The sequence below is a fragment of the Elephas maximus genome, chromosome 27 (genome assembly GCF_024166365.1).
Source record: "Elephas maximus indicus isolate mEleMax1 chromosome 27, mEleMax1 primary haplotype, whole genome shotgun sequence".
Lineage (NCBI taxonomy): Eukaryota > Metazoa > Chordata > Mammalia > Proboscidea > Elephantidae > Elephas > Elephas maximus.
Genome location: NC_064845.1, coordinates 22,333,214 through 22,352,002, shown reverse-complemented (window position 1 = coordinate 22,352,002; position 18,789 = coordinate 22,333,214). Strand labels below are relative to the sequence as shown.

Sequence of the window (18,789 nt, the reverse complement as noted above, 5' to 3'; positions counted from 1 at the left end):
GCAGTTCCCACTGTCAAACCTGATTTACATAAAATAGCAATCACAGCAGTCTTCAAGGATGATGGAGCTCCCTTCACAAATTTGTTCCTCACAGCTGTGGTAAAAGGTATGTCCTCTGGCTGTTCCATCTGTGGATCTGTGAATCCAACTTGATAACTTGGTTTTTCTGGTGCCTTGTGAGGCCTTCAAAACCAAAGTAAAAATTCCCCAGTTTAGCAAATGTCCTCAGAAGGAAGCAGTTTTAATATTCTGTCTACTCTCTGAATTTCTGCTTTCATGTAGATTTTGGCCTGGTAATTTCTTAGTGACACGTCAGTTCTTCAGAAAAAAAATTTAAATATACTTTATCCAGCATTTCTAATTGTTTTCAAAGAGGCACTTTGTTTACATAACTTAGCTGGCATGTTATCCTGATCTCAACCTTAAAATTTTCATATTTCGATCACTAAAGTGATTTAACACTGTTTAACGCTGGCACAGCAAGGTACAATTTGCCTTATTCAGCTTATTCACTGGTACCGTCTAGGACAGAATTTTGCCAAATTCCAAAAACAGATCAGTTCCATGAATACTCTAAGACTATTAAGAGATGGACTCGATTCTATAATTAATTCCACAAATAGAATACATAAAGTTATTGTCAAATTTTTTAGTCTACTGATTTTTCCCCACCAGCAATATCCATAATGAACAAAAATTCTATAATTGAAACTATTGGAAGCTTAGCCAAAGTGGTTTAAAAAAGAATGACAAAGGAGAACTGAGTTCAGTCTTGTTTCTGTCAAGAAAGAGAATTAGGGAATAATCACAAAATAAGGAATCACGAAAACAGAAAATAACTTCAGTATGTATTGAATTATGCTAATAAATCTAGATGAAATGAGTAATTTTCCTGGGAAAACATGAAATTACCAAAATTATTCCAAGGAATGAGAAAAAACCTAAACACATAAACAACCAAGCAACACATGGAGAAGACAGCAAAATGCTACTCCAAAAAAGCCCCAGGCCTAGAAACAAAGAACAGCTGAATTTTTTTCAATCCCATGCTATTTAAACTGCTCCAGAGCATAGAGAAAAGAAAGTTCCCTATTATTTTTATGATGCCAGTATAATACTGACACTAAACCTGACAAAAAGAACATACACATACAGAACTACATGCCTGTTACACTTACAAATATTGTTGCAGACATCCAAAAGTATTACAAAAAAGAAATCCACAATATATTAGAAAATATGCTACAAATAAGGTCCACTCCATATACATAAAAATGATTTGATGTTAGAAACTGCATTAGTATGATTCACCGTATTAGCTGGACAAATGGTTGAGAAATATATCAAGAGAAGCCAAAAAGGCATTTGAGAAGAGTCAAAATCCATTCCTAATAGAAAATAATATATATAGTTTTAAAACACACACACATACCATGACCAAAAACCAGTGCAATGGTTAACACAGCAACACTGGAAACGTTACCATTAAAATCAAACACAAAACAAAGGGCCTGGCTGCCATCACCATTAGTTAAAATTGTTCTCAAAGTGGTAGCCAATGGGATTAGATAAGCAAACAAAATACAAGGTATAACTATTACGGAGAGGTAAAACCAGCCATTGTTTGCAGATAGCTTCCACCTGGAAAATATTTTCTATCTGGAAAAAAGAATAATAATTAAAAAAAAAACTATCAGAAAAATCACAAGAATAAACACGTAAGCAAAAAAAAAACCTGAAAGAATTATGAAGAGAAGTTGACCCTTTTCTGATATTATAATACACTAAAAGCTATAGGAAATTGGTACTGATACAAAAGACGAAGACAGCTCAATGGCAAAGAACCAAGATTCCAGAAATATATAGGCATTTTGAATATAATAAAGGTATTTCAAATCAATTGACAAAAAGTAAATTATTCAATAAATGATGCTGCAAAAACTGGCTAGCCACTTAAAAAAGAATAAATTTGGATCTATACTGTCTCTGTGCACAAAAAAATACCTCCAAATGGGCCAAAGATTTAAATGAAAAATACAAAACCATAAAAAATTTATTAGCAACCAAGTGTTAACAGTTTTTACAATCCTGGAATAGGGAAAGTCTCTCTAAGCATTACCCCAAAACCAGAAGCCATAAAGTAAGAGAGTAAAATATGACGCTGCTATTAAAAATGTAATAGCTCTTCATAAAAATTTTAAAACGTATAAATAAAATTAAGAGACAAAGCTTGGAAGAGTTACAACACATATATATGATAGGTAGAGAGTTAAAAACCACAATATACAAAGAACTCTTAAAAATCAACAATTAAAAAGAACATTCTCAAAAATGGAAAAGGAGTTTAAATAGGCATTAAAGAAATTTTTAAGAGATTTTTTATGCTATCCATTTTTGCCAATAGATTGACCAAAAGCAATGATTTACAATACCCGAGCCCTGGTGGCACAGTGATTATAAGAGTTATGGCTGTGTACCAAAAAGGTCAGCAGTCCAAATCCACCAGCTGCTCCTCAGAAACCCTGTGCGGCAGTTCTACTCTGTTCTATAGGGTCGCTATGAGCTGGAATCAACTCAATGGCAACTGAAAGCCGGGGTATAAACAAGTTTTGTCTTTCTATAAGGCAATTTAGCATAAGTATAAAAATAAATGATACATACCCTTTGATACAAGAGGATTTATGAAAGATGAAAATAAACAACACAAAACTGGTTAAAATGAGGAGCTATATGCACAATTAAAATTAAAAAATTAAGGAACCATATAAATAACAGAAAAAGAGAAATACTGTTTAAGAAGGATAAGAATAAAGGTCACTTTTTTAAATTTCACTTAATGTTGTGCTTTATTTGTTTTAAATTAACGATATATTATCATGATTCTTGGGACAATGGAAGTACAGACAGGAATTAACACATCTAATAATTTTTGTGGGTTTACCTCTTGTTTGGTTTTTTGGCCTGTGAAAGTAGATTAATTATGGTTGCACTTTCTCCATCAGGAGATGGAGTTTAACTCTCCTCCCCTTGAATCTGGGCTGACCCTTTGTCAGCTTAGCCAAAAGAATACGGTGGAAGTATGACCGTCATCAATTCCAGGCCTAGCCTTTAAGAAGACTGGTTGCCTCCACTTCCTGCCTATCAGAATATTCTTTCCTGGAGGGATGCGCCTTCTCAGAACTCACCTGTTATACTGTAGCCCAGGTCACATGAAGAGGCCTCATGCAGGTGTTCCGGTCCACAACACCTGCTAAGCTGCCAGACAACAGCATCAACTGCTAGTCACATGAGTGAGCCATCTTGGAAATGTACAGTCTACTTCCACTGAGCTGACACCAGGTGAAAGAGATGAACTGTCCCTACTGAGTCCCACACAAACTGTAAAATCATATACTCATAAAAGATTACTGTTGCCTTAATCTACTAAATTTTTGAAGTGGTTTATCACACAGTAGTTAGTAACTGGAATACCTCTTATTTACTTTATTTTTATTACCTAAAATACTACCTGGTATGTAGCAGTCTCTACATTTATTGACTAAACTGAATGAGGAATCTACTTTTAAAAGTCACAGTGCTAGGGGTACAAGAGTAAAGATGATACATATCATCCTGGCTCTTGCAGAGCAGTCAAAGTGGGACACAGTCTAGTGAACAGAAAATTAATTATCATATATAATAAATGTTACAACAGGAGTAGTACAGAGTATTTGGCCAAATGGGAAGAGCACAACACAGGCTTGGGGGGATATAAAGGAGGTTCCTGGAGCTGAGACATTTAACCTGAGCCCTTACAAGAGTCAGTAAGATGAAGAGATAGAAAGAATATTCCAAGCCCAGAGGCAAAAAGATAAACAGTTCCAAAAACTCAAAGAAATTCAATACTTTATAAGAATATTGCAGGGTGTATGGGATACAGGCAAGGGAGACATGAGACTGAGAAACAGGAAGGGACCAGGTGATAGAAAGTATTGAAGACTTTTAAGCTATAACCTCCTGCCATCAACTCCGACTCATGACGACCCTACAGGACAGAGTAGAACTGCCTCATAGGGTTCCCAAGAAGCACCTGGTGGATTCGAACTGCTGACCTTTTGGTTAGCAGCCGTAGCTCTTAACCACTATGCCACCAGGGCTTCCTTTAAGCTATAGTATAAGAGAATGAGATGAGAGCTTAAAAAGATCACCTGGCTGTAGGGACACTAGTCAGAAGACCTTACATAAAACGCAGGTAAGGGATAATGGAACCTGAACCAGAGAAGTGGCAGCAGGAATTAAGAGACAATAGATTCAAAAGATAGAACCCACACGATTTGATGCCTGGACATGAAAAAGATTTGGGAAAAGGGATTAAAATTTGTCTGCCAGGTTTCTGGTTAAGCAACTAGGGAGATGGTGGTGCTGCCCACTGACAGAAAATTTGGAATAGGGAATAGGTTTTCTAAGAAAAGATGGAAAATTCAGTTGCAGACATATTCAGTTTCCAGTGAGCCATCCGTAAATAGAATTATCCAGCAGACAATCAGACACACAGGTTTAAAGCTCAGGGAAGAAATCGGGGTTGGAGATATCAAGAGATTCTTCAGAAGCTTTTGCTCTTTATAATACTAATCCCTCAATCTTCTCCATAGTCCTAAACCACTTGGTTACTACTCTACAATTCTATGACAATTTCTCTTTACAAAAAACCTTTCTCTCATTTTGTTCATGCTTCCGTATCAGTGGTTTTATACAGGGAAGCCACTTTTTATAAACACCCTCTGCCTTTGCAAAGTAAGATGCATTATGGCCACTGGTCAGGGTATTTTGCAGGTAGTTGTAGTGACAAGGAAGGAAGGAGATTAAGGAGGCTGACCAGGACTACTTCACAGAGTGGTAGAAAGCATCTGTTCTCCTGATCAAAGAGAAAGGAGATGGGGGAGCTATTCCCTGAAAGGAAAAAAACCAGGTCTATTCTGGTCGCTATGAGTCGGAATCGACTCGACGGCACTGGTTTGGTTGGTTTTATCTGGAGAATAAAGAGGAAGCCAAAGATTCAGGAGGGCAGAGTCAAAGGTGTCTGAAAAAGATAATTAGAAAGTAGAAGGGGGCGGGAGAAAGAAGGGCTGACATTCCAGAAACTTCCCTCCCCTACTTCCCCTATCCTGTCCTATCTTCACTGCCTCCTTGTCTACATATCACTTCCCAATGGCTTCCATTATACTCAGTTTTGACAGTCACAGAACTTGGCTTGGAGAGCTTTAAGTCGTCAATGGCAAGGCCACAGCCTGGAATGAACACGCAACTTGAGGCGTAGAAAATTATACTACCCAACCAGAAAAAGAAAATCCTAAGACTTGACACTGCAAACAAACATACAATGCTGCACAGTTTTAACTGTATAAAAAATCTTCAAGTTCTAAGGAGACATAAGTGTAATTGCTTGAGGGATGGAGAGTGGAGCAAGACAACCACAATTATAAAGGAAGCTGCAGGCAATTTAACTCAAAGTACCAGAGAGTGTGTATGACCAGGAGTCATTTGACACAAAAGTAGAATCGCAAAACCTCTGGGCTGGAAGAGTCCTTCAAGATCATCTGGTGGAGTGCTTTTCCAGATATTTTAAAACCCTTCTGAGAGTTGAGTAGATCAAATCACAGTGGTACCATATCAAAACATATTTCAAGTCAATGAAATTAAGAAAATCATTCCAGCACAGCTTCCACAGGTGACAATTAATCTTGAAAAAGCCCTCAGACAAAAATGTCTGGCTCTAGACGGCATGATTATCTACCTGGAAAACCCAAGAGAATCAACTGAAAAACCATTAGAATAAAGAGATTCAGAAAGTGACTGGTTATAAAATAAATATACAAAAATCAACAGCTCTTCTATTTACCAGTAATAGCGGTGTATGTATATATACAGAGAGCAAGCGATCCCATTCACAACAACAAAAAATAAAACACAGTGGAATCAAACTTAAGAACAAATGATAAAGTTTCTGACATCCATGGAGAAAGAGTAGATAATTCATTAAGCAGTACTGAGATAACTGGTAATCATAAGGTTAAAAATTTGGGGGCCCTCTACCTGGATCCTAGGTAGTACAAAGGGTTAAGGTATTTGGCTGCTAACCACAAGGTTAGACACGTTCCAGTCCACCCAGCAGCACCTTGGAAGAAAAGCCTTGCAATCTACTTCCAAAAAAATCAATCATTGAAAACCCTATGGAACACAGTGCTATTCTGACACACCTGGGGTCACCAGGAGTCAGAATCGACTTAATGATAAGTTTGGTTTGGTTTTTTGTTAACTTTACCACACTCCACACCTAAATATCTTCTGGAATAATTGCAAAACTAAACGTTGAAAATGAAACTATGACAAGTTAAAAACTAAAAATTCGTAGCTATAAAAACATTAAGGTAGGGAAAGTCTATCTACACAAGATACATAAAGGAAAAGGTGAGATTTAACTACATAAAATGTTAAAACCTGTAAGAAGGCAGGAGTGGGGAGAGGGAGGAAGTATTAAGGTCAATTTTACTTCCACACAGCTGTTAAAATAAAGGAAAATGATAATAACCAATAACTGCAAGGTATATGGCCTCTCAAACAGCTCTGGAGTAAAGGATAAGCTAGTATGACCTGTCCGGTGGGCAATCTAGCCATGTGCATCAAAACTGTTAAATACAGGCATATCTTTTGACCCAATAAGTCTACTCAACCATTTTCAATAAATAATAATGTATGTGCACAAAGGGATATTAGCTTCAACAATATTCAGTGCAGCATTGTTTGACATAGTTAAAGGCTGAAAAGAATCTAGGTCTCCAAGAATGGAAGACTACTTCAATATTCATTCACATTCACACACTACAATACCATGTAACCATTAAAAATTATGTGAAAGCCTTTAATGACATGAGCAATACCATAATCAAATGAAAAAAATTAATGCAAGTAACAAAACAGCATCAATCCCCTTTTAGTTAAAAAACGTGTATATACACATACAATATATGTATATACATGTGTTTGTATACATATAATATGTATATATATATTATATGTACATATATGCATTGCACATATGTACACACAAAGGCAGGATAAAATGATTAAAATTAACCCCTAAATTCACTAGAGAAATTAAGGTATGGAAGCGCAGCAATTGATTGCAAATCCCTTAAGCCACCCACATCTACCTATCAAAATGAGCATTCTTAACACCTGATTCTTGTATCTATGGCAGGAAAAAAACCCCAGTTCCATGACTGCTGTAGACAAAGAGGAAGTTAGTCTGCCACCACTCCCCTCCAAAACCCCACCAATAGATCTGAAGCAATCAATCCACTCTCTTTCCCCAGGATCCTAGGAGATGTTAGTAACTGCTCTTGGACTCCTCTAAGTTAGCTGTTGGGATTCCTTCCTCTAAATGAACCTGTTCTGGGGAACTAAAAGGGTTGATTCTAGTACTGACTGGTTATCAACAAGCAGCATGCACACCTCTGCAGCCAGGGCCTTGAGTCTGCCTCAGTCCTCTTGCTGTGGTACATCACTCCAGCCCCATGAGAAGGCAGGGCTGTTCCTGTCCGACACATCTTACCCAAGGTGGTTACATCAGAAGTAGGGGCTACTTCTCACTCATCTAATTATTCTGAAAATCCACTAATTAGAAGTGGGGGCCTAATTATTTTTGGTTCAATCTTTTTATCTTGCTTAGGGATACAAATTTTGGTAACACTAGGAGATAAAACATAGCTGCTGACCAACAGTTATTACTCTGCTTTCTAAACTAGTACTTACACTATAAACCCAACATTTATTCTTTGAGCATTTCTCAAGGCAAGATAACTCCAAGCAGAACTTTAAGAAATTCCCGATAGTTCAGGTAATTATTTTTTGATCATTTATTTTTATAAAATTTCCACAATAAATAGGCTTTACTTTTGTAATGGAAATTTTTTTTTTTCCCCTAATGGCAGGCTAAACTATCATACTGTGATTACTTAACATATGTACCAAGGAGGGCTTTCTTTAGACCCACTCATTGCTAGCCTATCATTAAATATCATAAAATCCATTTAATTTTTTTAAGTAAATTATTCTACAGGTAGGTTTCATGAAACCAGTATAAAGGTAAAAGTAAACACTCTTGTTTTCATTTAACACAAGTTTATTAAAAACTGGCCATTGTTTATAATGCCTATTTCAAATATCTTAAAACTATCTTATTTCCAAATATACACACACACACACACAAACCAACAACTAACTACCTTGCCTAGGTGACTAAGAAAAACGGTCATCTGTCATTACTAAATATTTTCATGGAGTCTGCCACAGAAGTCACAGGCAGCACAGGATGATAAATGAATGACATTATCTTTACATGTTTTTCAACCCGCTGCATGCCAGGTCCTGTACTAGCTGCTGAAGACACAAAATGCTAAGACACAGATCCTACGTTCAGAAGTTCTCAGTCTAGTCAAGGAGACAGGTATGAGGATGAATGTAAATAAATATATATCTATATCCCAATCCTTCATCTCAAATTTCAAGAATCGAAAAAGCTCCGGAAACCAAAACCTACTTTTCAAGTTGGTAATAAAACCTGACCTAAACTAACGTGAGGCTTTTCATAGTCTTTCTTATTCTACTTAGTTTTGATATTAATAATTTTGCTGGGAAAATTCATATGTACAACTATGAGGTTATTGCACCCATCCACGGAGATTTCATGATAAACAACGGATGAACTATATTAATTTTCTAAATTCCAAGGAAAAAATTTGACTTCTGACACACATATACTCTTATGGGTTTCAGCCAGGGGGCTGTACACCAAGCCTGGAGGATCAATTATTTCAAAAGGCAAGTCAGTTGAGGGAGGTAAAAGGTATAGTCAGGAAAGCCTTCAGAAAAAAAGGTGATCCTGTTCTAGGCTTTACAACACCACTGTCGCTATTTTTTTTTTTTTTTTGGATGCTTGAAAATTTTAAACTAATCTTCTCACGCTTCACCAAAGACATCTTTTATTATTCCTATAGCCCCACCTCTTTGTTTGGAAACATAAGAGCTGACAAACAATATTTATTCATTTCAATTCTCCAAAGTAGTAAGACTACTACACCAATTTTATATTTCCATCCAAAAACTACAAACTTCCTGTTTTCTTGGCCCATGCGACCTTATCCCAAATAAATGTACAATAAGTTCATTCAAATACAGTCAGTCTTGATTATGTAGGCATGCATCAGCCACCTTGCAGATTGATAGAACATATCTAATACATAATTGCACTCACTAGGTGTCAGACACTGTTCTAAGCATTTTATACATATTAATTCATATAAGTCTTAAAACAACCCTGTGAAGTAGTTACTACCATCAGCCCCATTTTAAAGATGAGAAAAGTGAGGCACTGAGAAGTAACTGGACAGCGTGGCATTGTAATAGACATCAAAATACAAATTGTAAAAAAAATAAAATGATTATAAATAAGTGAAAATACCTACTAAAAGGCTTCTATTATTTGGATGTGCAACAAATGTTCCCCTGGGTTTACTACAAGTAATGATTTGCCCTGGCCAGTCAGTTTTTAGAACCAGAAGACGTAGCAGTGCTGGTGTGGCCATCAAAGGGATGAAAGTCAGAGAGTAGGGATGCAGCCATGGCTTCAACACTACCCTAATGTTCAAAGAACGAAAGCGAGAGAGGGAATTTTCGTCACACAATGTATGTAATGTCTGATGTTAATAAACCATTGCACGGGCATTTTTTTATGAAGCACTAATTATCCAATTTAACAGATCATCCTTTATCTGAGATTGGCCTTCTTACTCCTTAAAATATGACAATGATGACCAACGCTCGGTTTTCTTTGGTTTTTTTAATCCTTATTTGCCAAAATCCTAAATGTTAGTATAACAGATACAGAATAAGTTTACGGTGTATGCATGGGAGGTGAAGCGGGGGAGACAGAAAATGAAGAACTGAAAAACCTGCAGGGTCAAAAGGAAGTAAACACTACTTTTGTATTTAACAGTGACATCTGAACTTAGAGACTACAGTAACTGGTCTAGCAAACAAATGCAAACACAAAGCTTTGCAAATTTCAATATCTTATTTGGAAAAGACCATAAGCGTTGAGGCAGTTCTTCATTCTAGGGTGGGAGAAAACGGGAAATAAAAACAATGACAAATTTCAGTTTTAAAATAAAAGTAAAGCTCGTAATTCTAGACAATTCAAGGGGGGAAGAATTTTAAAGAATATCATTAATTTATTTTCTTCTAAAAAGACAATATATAAAAGACTTTGAAGAGCACGGACTCTGGAGTCAGCCAGCCAAAATTCCAGCTCTGTGTTTACCAGCTATGTAACCCGGGTCATGACATTTGCCCTCTCTCTGCTTCAGTTCCCTCAGAGGTTGTTGTGAGGATTAAATGAAATTAAATGAGGCACCCAGAACACTGCCTAGCATGAGTAAGTGCTTCAAAAGAATGCTTACATTATTTAAAAGCACAAAGAAGCAATGGTAAAGTGAGGACTAGAATGAAGACTATAAGAATTATGCCATTAAAGGTAGTTGATGTTATACTTCCATGAATTTTCAAAAGGAAAATAAAATCATTTTGATGTACATAAAGTATACGATGTCAGGCATGACATCTCTAAACTTTTCAATTCTGCAGTCAGATTACATCAGAAAAAAATCAGGATACTCCCAATTTTAGGTGGTGACACTCAGTTGTTTACAAGGCTGCTTCCAAGGCTCAGGTATGCAGGAATGCACTCCTCAACTGAAGTTGGGGAGACAGAGAGAGGTTTCTACCAATAACAGAAACTTTCATCTCAGCACTACATTCAGACACGTGATTCCCAGCCTGGGTTGATAACACCCAATAGATCACAGGTGAGCAAGTCTTTCAGCTAAAAGTGTGGCCAAGGTTTTATGGGAAAAAAAAAAATCACAGGTGAGGTGATGCAGGCACCACACAGCATGCAGACATGGTACCTGCACTCATCCTGGTTGGGGCAGCTCCTAGAGTTTTGCTATCCCCCTCCACTGGAAGGCAGACTTGGTCTGCACAACCTAGATAAGGGGCCTCCCGCTGCAAGCTTTCTCCATCCATCTTGCCATCTACTGCTTCTCCCACACCACCTGTACACCCAGGGGAAGTTACTGAAAGGAACTTGACCATAGATGCATCACTTTGTGAGCACAGAGTTATCTACATCTTTGCTACTCAAGCACCTAGAAGCTAGTCAGGAATGCAGGCTCTCAAGCTGCCATCACACATCTACTGACTCAGAGTCTGCATTTTTAACCAGAGGCCAGGTGATTCATACGCACATTCAAGTCTGAGAAGCAATGCTCTCTATGACTCCATTGCATAGGTAGTTGTAAAAAGTAAAAATGCTGTAGTTTACAAGTAAATTTAGAGATATATGAAAATTACCAGTACAAGGAACTGAAAACCTCATATGAGAAATAACCAATACATAAATGGGTTTCTTTGCTATTGATATCAATAAACCGAAGTGTTCTAAAGTTTATTTTTCACCAATGCGCACATTTAATGCTTCCTGCCTGAAGTCACCTGTTTTGGGCAACAGCACAACATTAATAAGATATAGTATCACTGGGAGTATATTTTGCTGTTTAAGAGCACAAAAAAAATTTCAGAGCAGTCTGACCCAAAGTTGCACAACCTGCTTTCTAAAATTTCGGGATTTAGCCTAATTCAGCGTTGGCAAATGAAACTCTTTCCAGAAAGTCACCATTTGGGAAAACGTAAACGTTGGAAACTTTAAACATAGATCACACTCCGTCAACTAAAACTATTTAATAACTGGTACTGAGCAAACTTGTAGAATCAAATCTTGTTTGAGATTTAAGTTTGTGTTTGTTTTTCCAAGAAGAATAGAAGAAGAAAAAAAAAATCAACTTTCACCCTCTGCAAAGTTTTCCTCATATCCTGAAAGGTCTCCAGTTGCATGTTCTTCAAGGTGAATAAACTTCAAGTCGTGCTAAAACGGGGTCAAAGAGTAAAGACTTTTCTCTTCTAAAAGCAGCATTTTACAAGATTTAGGGGTTCCGGGCCCGTTTCGCTTCCGGCCAGGGAAGGAAGCGTGCTGCCAAGAGCTGAAATTTACCGAGGAAATTTACCAAGTAGGAAGTTGAGCCCCGCTCCAGCCACCTGGCTCTGTCCTCTGGCTGCATCTGGCCTTCCAGCCAGGACCCCGGGGAGGCAGGGAAGGAGGCCGGCAGCCGAGGGGAAGCAGCCACCTTCCCCTGCCAGCCCTGCCGCCACCCAGCCCCCGCGCCGACCCCGAGAGGCGACAAGTGGGGGGCGGTACGGCAGCCCCCCCGCGGGAGCAGCAGCACCCTCAGGCCTTCCCGGGGGGCGGCGGCCGTGCGCCAGCGGCGCGAGGGGAGGCGGACCCGTCCTGAGAGGTAGAGGGGGAGGCCGGGGCGGGAGCGACTACTTGTGGGGGCTGCACTGAGGAAGGCGGAGGCGCTCAGGGGGCTGGGGCTTTTTATGATTATCATCATCATTATTTTATTTTACCTGTGGCGCAGAAGGGCTCCCCAGCTCCTATTCCCTGAATCCTCCTCCTCCCCTCCTTTTTCTCTCTCTCTCCCTCAGTCTCTGCCGGCCGCTCGTGGAACCAGCCAGGCCCGGCCCGACCAGAAAGAGAACAGGGCGGGAGGGGTGGCGGCGGTGGTGACCAGCGGACACGTGACCACGCTCGCGCTGTAACGGCGGCCGCCTCCTGCCGCGCGCCCTCCCCGCGCTCCACCTCTAATACCCCGCGGCCCACGAGTCCAAGACGCTACTGCGCAGGCGCCCGCCCAGGCCTAGAGTCTGCGCTGACGGCGCGCGGCAGGCTAGCACTTGGGGCCAGGTCTGTGGGCCCCGCGAGGGGGCGGGGAGTGAGCCGCGGCCAGAGCCCTCTGCGGAGTCGGCTGTTGCTAGGGCGCATGCGCATAATGACTTTTCCTCTTCGTTCACTGCACACTCACCAGCGCGCTGTTGGAGGTTAGGAGCCCCTTCTTGGGTCTTAGCTAGAGGCTCACGTACCACCTTTCCAGGATGGGACTGAGAGGAAGGGGAGATGTCGGCCCTTGGGACCTACGTGAGAAAATGAGATAAACCTTCTTACCTAGGAGTTTGCATTTCCTTGCTCCATGTAAATGGCCTTACCTTGGACAGTGTTCTATAGTCTGGTAAGCTCCTATTCATGCTTCAAGACCCAGGTCAGATCTCACTTCCTTGGTGAAACTTATCAATTCTGCTTTGGGAGAATGACTAGGACTTTGTGCAAACCTACTATGTAATATAACCTCTGGAGAAATGATGTATAAAAGCTATTTTTCGTAAACCCACAAGACTAGATTCAGATGTTACATTTTCCTCATGACCTAGAAGAGTGTCTTAAGCATTGTGGTATCTTCACAGGGGTCTGGTGAGTGACTGTCAGAATGCAGGCAACGTCTTTGCCCTGAATCATGTTGCCTTCCACCTCTGCTTAATCATGATTTAAGATTCCCTTTAACCCAGGCACGCGGGGTGCTGGTCTGTTTGTTTCTCCAATATGAAAGCCCTTGAATGGTAATGCTAATTAGAGTGGTAAATGCTTCACCTAATAAAAAAAGATTTATTATCTTTTATTAGCCTATCTTCACAAAGAGCTCCAAAGGAAATTGATACTGTTGAGTCCAGAAAAAGGAAACCAAGGAAGAGAAAGTTCGAATTTCCAAAGATTAGCTAGCTTTGGAGGAGAGTTCCTGTGTGGGAGACCTCTGTTCACCTAATGGTCTCCCTCACACAGAAGTTCCCTCTCTATCTTGCTGAAGCTCTGGCCAGATCAGGGCAAATAATCGAAATGTAAAAACTTCCTAACTGATTAAAAAAAAAAAAAAAACTTCCTAACTGGGAGTTCTGGCTAGATGTAAACTAGTGATTACTTAGATCATGATCAAGAGACAGGTCTGGCAACAAAACTCTAGAAAATGCTGGGGTGAATGTTGATGAAGAAACAGCATTGACTCCCCATCATGGGGTTTGGTGTTTTGATTTTCTAAGGAAGTAGGAAAATTATGACACTGAGGACTCATGTCTCATGTCTGCAGGGCTCACAGACTCAGTTATCTGCTCTGTACACACTACATACCTACCTGCTGATCCTACCCAGTGGTTTCCTCTGCTACCTAGAATATGCTAATGGTATCCCAGCTTATCCAGTCCAGGGTTCAGACTGTTGTAGACTGGTTTTTTGGTGGCCCACAATGAACCGTGCCTCCCAGTGTTCACACTCTTGTGTACTCCCCTCCTCTTGAATCTGGACTGACCTTGTGACCTGCTTTAAACAATGTTGTTATTGTGTGCCATCCAGTGGATTCGGACTCTTAGTGACCTTACAGCAACCATTGACTCTGGCAGTTCCAAGCCTAGATTTTGCAGGGACAACATTGAACAATAGGGGATGTTAGTAAATCCTCCCCACCCCCACCTTTTTGTGTTCCAGGAAATGGCTTATGGCAAAGAACCACCTTTCCCCCATATGACTACTCTTTCATATATATTATTCTTTCCAACGACTCCTATAAGATCAGCAGATAACGCCCACGTTTACTTGTGATAGGGCCAAACACAGACCTGTGAATCCCTTTTGCCTGAACCTGCTGACAAGGCCACACACAAATCCTCTAACTTCCCGTACTTTGTCTCATAAAAGATTAGCTGATGTTAGAATTGTGTGCTCTTCTGAGTCTAGCTAGACAGAGATAACAATTTATTGACTGGGGCTTCCCCTGATTATAAAAACAATACCAATTGTGAATCACCTCACCTATAACTCATCTGGAGTCCCTGAGTGGTGCAAATGGTTAAACAAACTCAGCTGCTACCCAGAGGCACCTTGGAAGAAAGGCCTGGCAATCTAACTGAAAAATCAGGGGCTGAAAGTTCTGTGGAACACAGTTCCACTCTGACACACATGCGGTCACCTTCGAATCAGCTTAACGGCAACTGTTTATAACTTTTCTACTCATATAAGGCAAGCGCAAACAGCAAAAGATGAAATAAATGGGACCTAATAAAAATTGAAAACTTTCGTTCATCAAAAGACTTTACCAAAAAAAGTGAAAAGACAAGCTACCAACTGAGAGAATATCTTCGGAAACCATATATCTGATAAGAATTTAACAAACAAAATACATATAAAACTTCAACAACTTAACAAAAAGACAACCCAATCATAAAATGGGCAAAGGACTTGAATAAACATTTCACAAAAGAAGATATTCAGATGGCCGCCAACCCCATGAAAAGATGCTCAACATCATTAGCCATCAGAGAGATGCAAATGAAAACCACAGTGGGACACCATCAAGGACTAATTACCCAATAAGCAAGATAATCTCCTGCTGAGGGCATCAGCAAAACAGGGGCATCAATTATCCAAAGCAGAGACACACAGATGCCAAGCAGACAAGCCACAGGGAAACTCAAGCACGCAACAGTGGTTCAAGAAAGACTTGATTCGTTATCCTTATTATGTACGAAAATAGATATTGTTTAGCACCTTAATTGTGACTAAATTATTGAAGAATTTGTAAGAGCAAAAAATAGAAAAAAATGTTTTTAATAATAACATGTTAGAGACAAAAGATCTAAAAATAAAATAGTAATTTGTTGTAATATTTGTTTTCTGATCATTAAATTTTCTTTTATGACATCTTTTTGTTCGTTTATAATTATAGCATTTATTATGAAACAAGGATCAAAATTGAAGTATGAACCATTGAAACCAAAACTGATAAAAGTCAATTTTTCATTGTGGGAGGGCAACAATTTTATACTGATGGTTGAAATAACTAAGTTCACTGACTCTTAAGTGGCATATGGTAAAAATCTTCTTACCCCGCGTCCACTTAAAATTTTATAACCCAGTTCATTTCATTCTGCTAAAATGGAATAACCACTTTTGTATTAAAAAAAAAAAAATTTTTTTTCACTAACATTACAAAAAAAAAAACCATTACAGTCGCATTTAAAAAGTGACGTCATTGATAGCTGAGGCACACTTGCACATATATACATACATGTATAAATCTAACTGACATATCCCATTTGAACGTGTAAGTAAGCAGAGGAGGGAGCACCACATGCCTTAATCTGGCCCTGGATATCATTTCACTCCCACTAGGATGGATAAGATTAAAAAAACAAAATAACAAATGTTGACGAGGATGTGTGGAAATTGGAACACTTAACCCATCTCTGGTAGGAATGCAAAATGGTACAGCCATTGTGGAAAACTGTGGCGGTTCCTTAAAAAAAACTAAAAATAGAACTACCATATGACCCAGCAATTCCACTCCTGGCTATACCCCCAAAAGACTTGAAAGCAGAAACTCAAAAAGAGACTGATAGACAAATGTTCATTGCAGCACTATTCACAAGTCAAAAGGTGTAAACAACCTAAATGCCTGTCAATTGAATGGATAAACAAAATGTGTGGTATGCATACAATGGAATAGTATTTATCAGGCAAGAGAAATAAAGTCTTGATACGTGCTACAGTACAGATAGAGGTGGAAGACATGCTGAGTGAAATAAATCACAAAAGGGCAGGTATTGTATAACCTTATTTGTATAAAAAGAAAAGGCAAATGTATAGAGAACAAAGTTTATAAGTGGTTACCAAGGGCAGGAGGGAGGGGGAAAGGGATGGTTAACAGTGATGGGTATATAGCATTGATTAAGGGTAGGGTTGCATGGCCCTTTATTGTAATTGCTGTCAGTAAGTTATGCACCCGTAAAAAGTTGAATTGGCAGAAGTCGTGTGATAGATGTGTTTAAAACAATGAGCAAAAAAAAAAAAAAAAAAAAAGAGCTGCTGATGTTGCTTATGTACAACCAAAAACCTCTGGATTTGGTTTCTTGGTTTGGAAGTTTAGGGTCATGGTTTCATGCGACATCCCAGTTAATTGGCCTAATAACATGTTTAGTGCTTCTGTTCTACCTCATAGTTCGTTACATAGTGCCTGTCGTTGTTGTTGTTAGGTGCCGTCGAGTCAGTTCCGACTCATAGTGACCCTACGCACAACAGAACAAAATGTTGCCCGGTCCTGCGCCATCCTTATAATCGTTACGCTTGAGCTCACTGTTGCAGCCACTGTGTCAGTCCACCTCGTTGAGGGTCTTCCTCTTTTCTGCTGACCCTGTACCCTGCCAAGCAGGATGTCCTTCTCCAGGGACTGATCCCTCCTGACAACATGTCCAAAGTATATAAGACGCAGTCTCACCATCCTTGCCTCTAAGGAGCATTCTGGTTGTACTTCTTCTAAGACAAGTTTGTTCGTTCTTTTGGCAGTCCGTGGTATATTCAATATTCTTCACCAACACCACAATTCAAAGGTGTCAACTCTTCTTCGGTCTTCCTTATTCATTGTCCAGCTTTCACATGCATATGATGCAATTGAAAATACCATGGCTTGGGTCAGGCTCACCTTAGTCTTCAGGGTGACATCTTTGCTCTTCAACACTTTGAAGAGGTCCTTTACAGCAATGCGTCTTTTGATTTCTTGACTGCTGCTTCCATGGCTGTTGATTGTGGATCCAAGTAAAATGAAATCCTTCACAACTTCAGTCTTTTCTCCGTTCATCATGATGTTGCTCATTGGTCCAGTTTTGAGGATTTTTGTTTTCTTTATGTTGAGGTGCAATCCATACTGAAGGCTGTGGTCTTTGATCTTCATTAGTAAGTGCTTCAAGTCCTCTTCACTTTCAGCAAGCAAGGTTGTGTCATCTGCATAACGCAGGTTGTTAATGAATCTTCCACCAATCCTGATGCCCCGTTCTTCCTCATATAGTCCAGCTTCTCGGATTATTTGTTCAGCATACAGATTAAATAGGTCTGGTGAAAGAATACAACCCTGCTGCACACCTTTCCTGACTTTAAACCAATCAGTATTTCCTTGTTCTGTCCAAACAACTGCCTTTTAATCTATGTAAAGGTTCCTCATGAGCACAATTAAGTGTTCTGGAATTCCCATTCTTCACAGTGTTATCCATAGTGCCAGAGGTCTTAAAAACTTCCAAGCAGATGTCCAAGTTACAATCATTGATCCCCTTTTGCCTGGAACAACAGAGGAAGAAGGAGGGTCAAGAATAGGAGGAGGATATGAGATGTGTGACTAATTGCCTCCATGAACAACTGCCTCCTTTGCCATAAGACCATAAGAACTGGATGGTGCCCAGCTACCATTACTGAACATTTTCATCAAAGATTCTACAGAAGAATCCTGATGAAAAGGGGGAAAATGTAGAAAAAAATTTCAAATTCTCATTGACTCCAGACTTCCTGGAGACATGAAGTTTGAATGAACCCCTGAAACTACTGCCCCAAGATAACCTTTAAACCTTAAACCACAAACATTCCCTGAAGCCTTCTTAAAACCAAATAAGAGTTTAGCCTGACTAGCGCTCTATGAAGAGCTATCTATATGGGATTGAATTGACAACAGCAACTCAAAAGATTAGGTAGGAACCTTAGGGGTCAATGAATTTATGTTAATGAGGGAGAAACAACTCAGAAAAGGGGGGCAAGAACGGTTGCACATCTCGAAGAATGTAATCAATGTCACTAAATGGTACATGTAGAAACTGTTGAATTGGTATATATTTTGTTATGTATATTCTCAACAACAATAAAATTTAAAAAAAAAATTTATGATAAATTGATTTGTGCTGGAAAAATAAGTATAAGACAAAGCCATCCTGCTGAGA

General features: G+C 39.3%; 1 long non-coding RNA gene across 1 annotated transcript in view; it reads right to left on the bottom strand.

Moving 5' to 3' along the window:
* Positions 1-12,822, bottom strand: part of LOC126068225 (uncharacterized) — a 30,736-nt gene extending 17,914 nt beyond the window's left edge. The window contains exon 1 of the long non-coding RNA XR_007515583.1: positions 12,562-12,822. This is a non-coding gene — a long non-coding RNA (uncharacterized LOC126068225). The remainder of the gene's footprint in view (positions 1-12,561) is intronic.
* Positions 12,823-18,789: the final 5,967 nt, after the last annotated feature.